The sequence below is a fragment of the Mus caroli genome, chromosome 1, assembly GCF_900094665.2.
Source record: "Mus caroli chromosome 1, CAROLI_EIJ_v1.1, whole genome shotgun sequence".
In the NCBI taxonomy this organism is placed as follows: domain Eukaryota; kingdom Metazoa; phylum Chordata; class Mammalia; order Rodentia; family Muridae; genus Mus; species Mus caroli.
In genome coordinates, this window is record NC_034570.1 from 31867255 (window position 1) to 31875843 (window position 8589).

At 47.2% G+C, this 8589-nt stretch overlaps 1 protein-coding gene across 1 annotated transcript in view; it reads left to right on the plus strand.

The window, feature by feature from the left end:
* Positions 1–2176: 2176 nt before the first annotated feature.
* Cnga3 (cyclic nucleotide gated channel alpha 3) overlaps positions 2177–8589 on the plus strand; it is a 45431-nt gene continuing 39018 nt past the window's right edge. The window contains exons 1-3 of the mRNA XM_021173277.1: positions 2177–2267; positions 2308–2383; positions 3411–3521. The gene's annotated coding sequence lies outside the window, so the exon portion shown is untranslated. The remainder of the gene's footprint in view (positions 2268–2307; positions 2384–3410; positions 3522–8589) is intronic.

The window sequence follows — 8589 nt, forward strand, 5'->3', positions numbered from 1 at the left end:
TTCCTTCTTAGAACATAAACGGTAAAACAAGCAGTCTCTACCCCACCCATGTTCATGGCTTAGACTTGAAATGTTTTCCATTTGTTTGATTAGGGTTTAGTTTGCTTGTTTGTTTCTTGCCTTGGGCCTGTTTTGTTTGTCCTTGTCATTTTGTCTTCTGGAATTCTGAGCCATAGTGACTAAGGCACAGCCTGCCCTCCGACGTCAATCGGCCTGTGCTGCCACAACTGGCTTCAGCTCTGTTTCGTTCCTTTACATTTCTGCTCATTCTTTATCTGAATCTCTTGAAACTAAACAAGCCTGAGGTTTCTTCAGATAATTTTTTTTCTAGGCTTTGTTTCCCTTTTTTTTTTTTTTTTTTGGTTTTTCGAGACAGGGTTTCTCTGTGTAGCCTGGCTGTCCTGGACCTCACTTTGTAGACCAGGCTGGCCTCAAACTCAGAAATCTGCCTGCCTCTGCCTCCCGAGTGCTGGGATCAAAGGCGTGCGCCACCACGCCCAGCTTTGTTTCCCATTTTTATGATGAGTGTCCAGGGGCACACGTGTGCATACTTATCTATTTTTCCTAATTCTTATTTTTCAAGTGAGGGCTATGGGCTTCAACTTCTCCTTTGAGTATGGTGCGAATGAAGAAGATGATCTGCTACATGGAAAGGCAATTTTGATGGGTATTTCCAGGAAATTTCATAGAAGCTCCTTGGAGAAGTTCCAGTGAGCTGGTTGCTGTAGAATCTGCTTTTGGGTTGGTTTTTTTTTTCCCCTTTTTGGTATTGGTCATGAGAGCCTGGAACTCAAGACACTACCCTGTTCTTGTCAGACGAAAAGGCTCAGTCTGTCCCTGGGACCTGCTCCAGGGGTTCAGAGCCAGAGATGGCAACTGTCAGTGATGGAGAGGTGGGAGTCAATCCTTCCTCCTCCTCCCCTTCTCCTCCTCCTCTTCCTCCTCCTCCTCTCTTCATCTTCCTCCTCTTCCTCCCTCCTCCTTTCCCTCCTCCTCCCTCCTCCCCTCCCTTCTTCCTCCTCCTTTTCTTCCTCTTCCTTCTCCCCTTCCTCTCCTTCCTCCTCTTCCCCTTCCTTATCCTCCCCTTTTTTCTCCTCCCTCTCTCTTCCTCTGCCTCTTTCCAGCTGGAGATTGAAGCAAGGTCTCACATATGCTAGGCAAATATTCTGCCCCATAGGTCACCATTCTTAACAACATTGTCCTGCTCACCTGTACCTCTGTGCATAAATCTAGTTTCTGGAACTGCACAGGCTTATTGAAAAAAAAAATAACCAAAAACCTCTTATCTCCAAGGAGAGCTTAAATCCCTCTGAATTCAATACAGAGTAGGGACTGCTAGCTGGTTGGTGGGTTTTAAATTTTGGTTCTGTGAGTCTAGAGCAGCGGTTCCCAACCTTCTTAATGCTGCAACACTTTAATACAGTTCCTCATGTTGTGGTGAACACCAACTATAACATCATTTTCATTGCTACTAACTATAATTTTGCTACCATTACAAATAGTAATGTAAATACCTGATGTGAAGGAGATCTGATATGTGACCCCTGTGAAAGGGTCATTGAGAACCACTGGTCTAGAATATAGTGTGGTAGAAGAAACTAAAAACTGCAAGAATATGCATCCCAAGAGAAACTTGTTTCTAAAAGCACCACTAAGAGTGTAGATTGTATAATTGTACATTGTAGATGACTGTAGCACACACACACACACACACACACACACCCCTTAAACTTCAAGCCTCCCGATCTTTACTGTCCTCACTTAGTGTGGGCTACTGGAAGCTGTCTGTGGTGGCCACTTGAGATCAGAAGAAAAGTCCAAAGTTGACAGCTGGACTATTACTTTCTTGCTTCCTGCTTCCTGCTTCCTGCCTACTCCCTCCTCCTCCTCCTCCTCCTCCTCCCTCTCCTCCTCCTCCTCCCTCTCCTCCTCCTCCTCCTCCTCCTCCTCCTCCTCCTTCTTCTTCTTCTTCTTCTTCTTCTTCTTCTTCTTCTTCTTCTTCTTCTTCTTCTTCTTCTTCCCTTTCTTTTCCTCCTCCTCCTCCTCCTCCTCCTCCTCCTCCCCCTCCTCCTCCTCCTCCCTCTCCTCTGAATACAAGCAAGTGTGGCTTCTGCCTTTTTCCAGACTTCCTTTGAATCCCAGGCATCTCAGTTGACTCTCAGTCAAAGGATGCAACAGAGTTACTCCACCTGCTGGCCCCAGAAGACCATGCCAGAGACAGGGAGCTGAAGAGCAAGAGAAAGAAGTCCGGGCTGTTGTTGCCCGGAGCTGAGACAGAGAGAGAGAGAGAGAGAGAGAGAGAGAGAGAGAGAGAGAGAGAGAGAGAGAGGAAGGAGACGCTCTTCCAGATCCAGGCGCACCAAGAAGCCCAAACTTTGACAGGGTAAGGAGTCAAGGGGGGTTGAGCTGGAAGTTGCTGGGCCACTGCACTGGGAACAGAGATTCTGGGCTGGATCCGGGCTCCAGGTCCAAGCTGGTCCTGGTGTGAGTGGCGTGGCGCTGTCCGCAGCCCACGGTGCTGAAACAGGTCCCTTCCTACCTGTCTCTGCAGACATATGGGACACCCTCCAGTGTGCTTGGAACAAGAGCAAGCGTACTCGGTGCTCCCCATAAGCATCCCCTTTCTGCAAACTCACTGAGCTAAGCCCGCTAAGCCATCGAGTAACCAAACAGAAAGAGCTGGTCTGACTTTACCGCCACAGGACCGGGTCCGGCCATACGTTCTCCAGCCACACTGTACTCAGAGGCAGCATCTTCACTGCCATTAAATCAGGAAGGGGCTCAAAGTCCATCTCGTCCCTCTGGCTCACCGGATTAGTGCCTCCCAGCGCCAAAACCGCGCCGGGGACACTCGGGTCAAAGATTTGGAAGGCGTCACCCTGAGGCAGCGTGCAGGGGATGTGAGCTGCTCTTCCAAACCCTACTCAGCCTAGAAAGACAAAGAGTCAGGTGGACTGAGGAAGGAGTGAAAAGTTTACTTAAGAAGAAAGCCTCTTTTTTGTTTTTTAATGAAAAAATTATACCGGACTTAGCCACAGGGCCAGAAGGCTTAGTGGCCAGGGTTGGTGGCCCCTGATCCCTTAAAATCCGCTTATCTGATAAAGTGTCTGGCTTAGTCCTCAGAATTTCCTTAATAACTATGCACTCCCTCTTGTCTCCCACGCCCTCCTCCACACCCAGTCCACCCTTGACAACCTCAGGTTGCCAATCTACTGGCTACCCTGGGCTGGGACTGTGGAGCTAGGAAGTGGAAAGAGCTGATCCAGGTTTGGTTTGGTTTTGTTTTGCTTTGCTTTGCTTTGCTTTGCTTTGCTTTGCTTTGCTTTGCTTTGCTTTGCTTTGCTTTGCTTTGCTTTGTTTTGTTTTCTCATCATCTCCCTCTCTGATGCTGTTGGGACTTTGATCTTCAGAAGCAAGCGTCTTCATAGGCACAGCTTGCCTCCTTCAAGAAGGAGACTTAAGCAGAGAGGTGTGGAGTCTGCAGCCTTGGATAAGCAGGCATTGGTGAAACAGCCTCACAGGTGAGACCTGTTTGCTCAGGGCTCTCCCTGTAGCTCTACCCTGAGTAACCTCTCTCCAGAAGCTGGACTGTTCCTTATGGGCGATCATCATCCGTTCTTATTCTGGGCTGAGACTGGGGTCTGCTTCACCATTCCCAATCCCTCAAAGCTTTAGACAGTGCCTGCCACCTGGGTTCAAACACCATCCCATAGCAGGGAGCCCAGCTCTGTGCCAACATTCTCTGTGGGTCATCATCTTCTACCCCATACAGCATCACTCATTAAAACAAGCAGCGATGTAGTTGTCCAGCCATGGCACTCACCCAGTGCAGTGTGCTTTGGTGCCCACACCTCCCAAAGAGAGAACCCATGGGAAAGGGAGCCTGGCAAAAGTTGGACCTAGAGCGGGAGGTGCATGTCATGATCAAACCAAACTTCTATGCTAAAATTCTGGCTGTAGGAAATTTAGTCATATCATGCAGAGCATAGTAGAGATTTCAGCTGAGGTCTGAGGGATCCTCTGGTGTCAATGGAGATGAATGTGAAATTTGTTCTGATTCTTTTTTTGTTTGGTTGGTTTTTTTTTTGGTTTTTTCGAGACAGGGTTTCTCTGTATAGCCCTGGCTGTCCTGGAACTCACTTTGTAGACCAGGCTGGCCTCGAACTCAGAAATCCACCTGCCTCTGCCTCCCAAGTGCTGGGATTAAAGGCGTGCGCCACCACGCCCGGCCCCTTGTTCTGATTCTTTTTCCTCCTCAACCTCTTTTTCACTCCCGAGGGGGTCCTCTGTGGTCCTTGATGCCAGAAATGGTTGCTCTCTGACGGCTGTCTGTATGGCACAAGATCTCAGTCACTTTCCTTGGGGTTTTGGCCAGGACTTTGTGTGCTTCTTGCCTCTGATGCACCTGATTTTATGCCTTTTCTGTTCTCATTCACTGTCAGCTGCAGGATGTGCTTCTGGTTAAGAATGGGGTTGCTATGGTGACCAGTCTCAGGTTGCCATGGTACCCAGAGGTAAACAGTTGGAAGCTGCGCAGGTTCTTCTCTTCTCTAGTTCTGGAAGATCTCTCTGGCTGCCAGCTTCCTACAGGAGTTGAAAGATAACAATAACCAGGCCCCAGAACCTTGCTCTGACACCCCCCTCCCCAGTATGCTGCCACTTGAACACTCACTACCCCCCACTCCCACCCTCTACCGAAGGTTGAGATGGGTCTTTTTCTCTATGCCACTCCCCGAATTACACACCCTGGGGCTTCACTCTGGCCTCTCTTATTTCATACTGATGATTCCTTAGTGCAAAACAAAGTTCAGTGAGAGAAACAGAATTAAATTAATTAAGCAGGCACAATCTCTACCCTGGGGAACTTCTCTGAGTGGTGAGAGAGAGGAAGCTTACAGCACCTGTGAGTGGCCTGCTTTCTGGACTGAAGTAGACACAGCAACAACCCTGAAGCTAAATAGATGTTGAAGATTGTTCCTGTCAGAGGTTCTCTCAGGGAAGGTCACCTTGAGAGTAACTGCAAGTTGAAGTTGAGGAAAAGCAAAAGGATTCTCTTAGGGGGAGGTGCCTGCAAAGTGGAAGTGGGCGGCTGGTCAGGAGGTGGGAGGTTAACCTGGGGCTCATGCAGCATTGATGCTATGGTATATTGCGACTCTACATCATGGGTTCCTGAGAAGAGACATATGATTAGAGCCATCTTTCAGAAAGACCTTGCAGCCATGCTTAGAGGGTTGTCCATTCATTCATTCATTCATTCATCCCAAACTCATCAAGATCCTCCCTATCCTAAGTGCCAGGCTCTGTCTGGTTCCAGCTATATATCCACGGCCTAGGTGAGCCCCTAGCAGCTGCCGAGTCCTTGAGCCATTTCTGAATCAGTGAATGGTGGACACGGTAGAAGGGACCTCTGGTTCATTTGTGGTAACTGAACAGACTTGGAAAAGCCGCATCTGAGGCAGTAAGGAACTGTGGGAGGGAAGGCTCAGAGTCTTGGCTGAGTGGCCAGCTGGCTCCGATGATCTTCCAAGTATCAACCTAGACAAGGCCTGAGCATGTGCCTCCAGGTGCTTCAGAATGATGCCTTGACATTTGAGACAGTGAAATCTCCCCATTAGTCATGCAGCACCCTTCACAGAGGCCACACCCCACGTGGCAGTGAACTCCCAGAACCCCCTCTGTCATCTGCAGGACTTACATCTTCATCTTGAACTATCACTCTACAGTGGAGGAGTTAAAGTCAGACAAGCTTTTGCCACTTCAGCCTAGCTCTGCCACAGGGTGACTTGGGATGGGCCATTTAGCCATTCTGAATCTCAGCGTGGGCAAATCTTAAGTAATATTTCCATCTGGTTGTTGGGGGAGTCTGTTCCTTCCCTCTGACATATGAACTCGGGTCTTCAGACTTGGCAGCAATCCTCTTTACCCACCAAGCCATGTCACTGTCCCGACTCAGTATTTCCAACCATGGCAACAGATTCCTTTCGTAATCATATCCCAAAGGCTAGTTAGCAACAGATGCCTCCTGTAGTTGGATGAAGAAGTCACCCTTGGAGAGGGTTCTGAGAGGTTCCTGGCCTGGCCTTATTAGTACGGGGTCTGGGCAAGAAAGACAGTAGTTCTCAAAAGAGCAGCAATGGGGTGACTCCCTGACTCTAGTAAAAGCTGGGAACCACTTTTTCTTCTTGTAATGCCAATTCAAACAGCCAGCTCTTACTACAAAGCCTTGTGAGTACACTTGGACCTGAGAAGCCCAGGACCCTGGCAGCTCCAGTCGTCTCTGGAGAAGATCAAGACCCGTCCTAAGCATAAGACAGGCCTCTCTGCCTCTTGGACTAACAACTGTAATTGGTAATCTTGTTCGGTTTCAGAGCATTCTCTTTCACACCCCCACCCCCTTAAGTCCTTTCCTGTTCCTGGAAACAGCACTCATTTCTCTTCCCAGGCAGGAATTGAAACTCTGCAGCTGGCATCTGGAAGCCTCTGGCTTCTGTTATGAAAATGCATAGAGTTTAGAGGAGCGGAGATCTCACCACCACCCTTTCCTCAGGAAACAACTGAACTCTCCGAATTCAAGCACACTCCCTCCATCTTACTACTGGGGCAAGCCTGGGCTTCAGATTCCACACACTCTGTAAAGACCCTCACTTTATCCCCTTCTCATCTCAGCCCTGAGCACGTCCCAGGACACCCTGATATACCTTATCTAAGACCTGAGATGTCCTTTGGGACCCTGTGAGCAGGTAGAGGATATCATGACATTTATTGCTCCCAGAAACTACCCTTGGATCTCAAGAGTTGGGGATTAAACCCAAAAACTCATCATTAGATTAATACTGGTTAACTAAGTAGTCCTGGCTGTGTAAATTCTTTACCCCAGCACACCAATCTGGAAAGTAAATAGCACTGATATTACCTCATAGAGTTATTGGTAGGATTAAATTGGTCGATACCAGTAAATGTTTGTAGTGCAGTGTCTAGCATAGTCCATTCTCAAATTGTCATGGTGGTGGTGGTGGGTATGATTGCAGGGGTGGTATTGATTTTATCAGTTACTTTTCTGTTGCTTCGATAAAACATCACAACCAAAACTAACTTATATGAATGAAGGGAGTCCATCATGGTGAGAAGGCATGGCAGCAACAAGAACAGGCATGGCTACAACAGTAACAGGCAGGCAGCAACAGGAGCAGGCATGGCTACAACAGGAACAGGCAGGAAGCAACAGGAGCAGGCATGGCTGCAACAGGAACAGGCAGGTAGCAACAGGAACAGGCATGGCTGCAACAGGAGCAAACAGGCAGCAACAAGAACAGGCATGGTTGCAACAGTAACAGGCAGGCAGCAACAAGAACAGGCATGGCTGCAACAAGAACAGGCATGGCTGCAACAAGAACAGGCATGGCTGCAACAGTAACAGGCAGGCAGCAACAGAAACAGGCATGGCTGCAACAGGAGCAAACAGGCAGCAACAAGAACAGGCATGGCTGCAACAGTAACAGGCAGGCAGCAACAGAAACAGGCAGGCAGCAACAGAAGCAGGCATAGCAGCAACAGCAACAGGCATGGTTGCAGCAAGAACAGGCATGGCTGCAAGAAGAACAGGCATGGCTGCAATAGTAACAGGCATAGCAGCAACAGGAGCAGGCAGGCAGCAACAGAAACAGGCAGGCAGCAACAGGAGCAGGCATGCAGCCAGAGCATCAAGCAGAGAGAGGCTAGAAGTGGGGTGGTGCTGCATACTCTCAAGGTCCACTCCAGTGGCATGTTTCTTCCAGTAAGCCTGGACCTTAAAGACCTCCTCAAATAGTATCATCTGCTGGAAACCAAGTGTCCAAACATATAATCCTATGTGGGACATTCCAATTAAACTACCATAATGGGGTAGTGGTGGTCTTGTGGCTGTGGTGATGGTGATGATGAGCACGCTGTTTTGACATTTCTCCCTTTAATTGTGTTTATATTTTGGTTTATATATTATGTTTGTATTGTGTTTAGTCAATTTCTCATAGCAGATATTATTAATTCTGTATTTTAGGGTATTTTAAATTATAGATGGGATATTATTTCTTTTAAAGAAATCATTTACATACTACAAAGATCACTCACTTAAAGTATTGATTTTTTTTATTATATCCACAGTTTGGAACCATCATAATATAATTTTAGAACTGTAAACACCCCCAAAAGACATCCTGTGCCTATTAGCATTTCTCTTCTTTCTAAATTCCCTACTCTAACCTAGGCAATTAATCTACTTTCTGTCTTTATGGATTTACCTATTCTTCAAGTTTCCATGAAATCATAGTCTTCCATGTCTGGTTTTTTCCACAAAGCATAATGTCCATCCATGTTACATCATGTAATATGGATTTTAATTAAAAAACAAACAAACTAGTATTTCATTCTCTTTCCTTGGCAGGTAGTGATCCATTATGTGGATTTACCACATATTGTTGGTCCATTTGTCAGTTGACATTTAGACACAATCAGTGGACATCTTCCCATTGATCTATATCTCCTTCAAGATCTCTTAACTTGTCTCTTACATAAAGCCACTTAAATTCTCTTTTTTTTTTTTTTTTTTTTTTT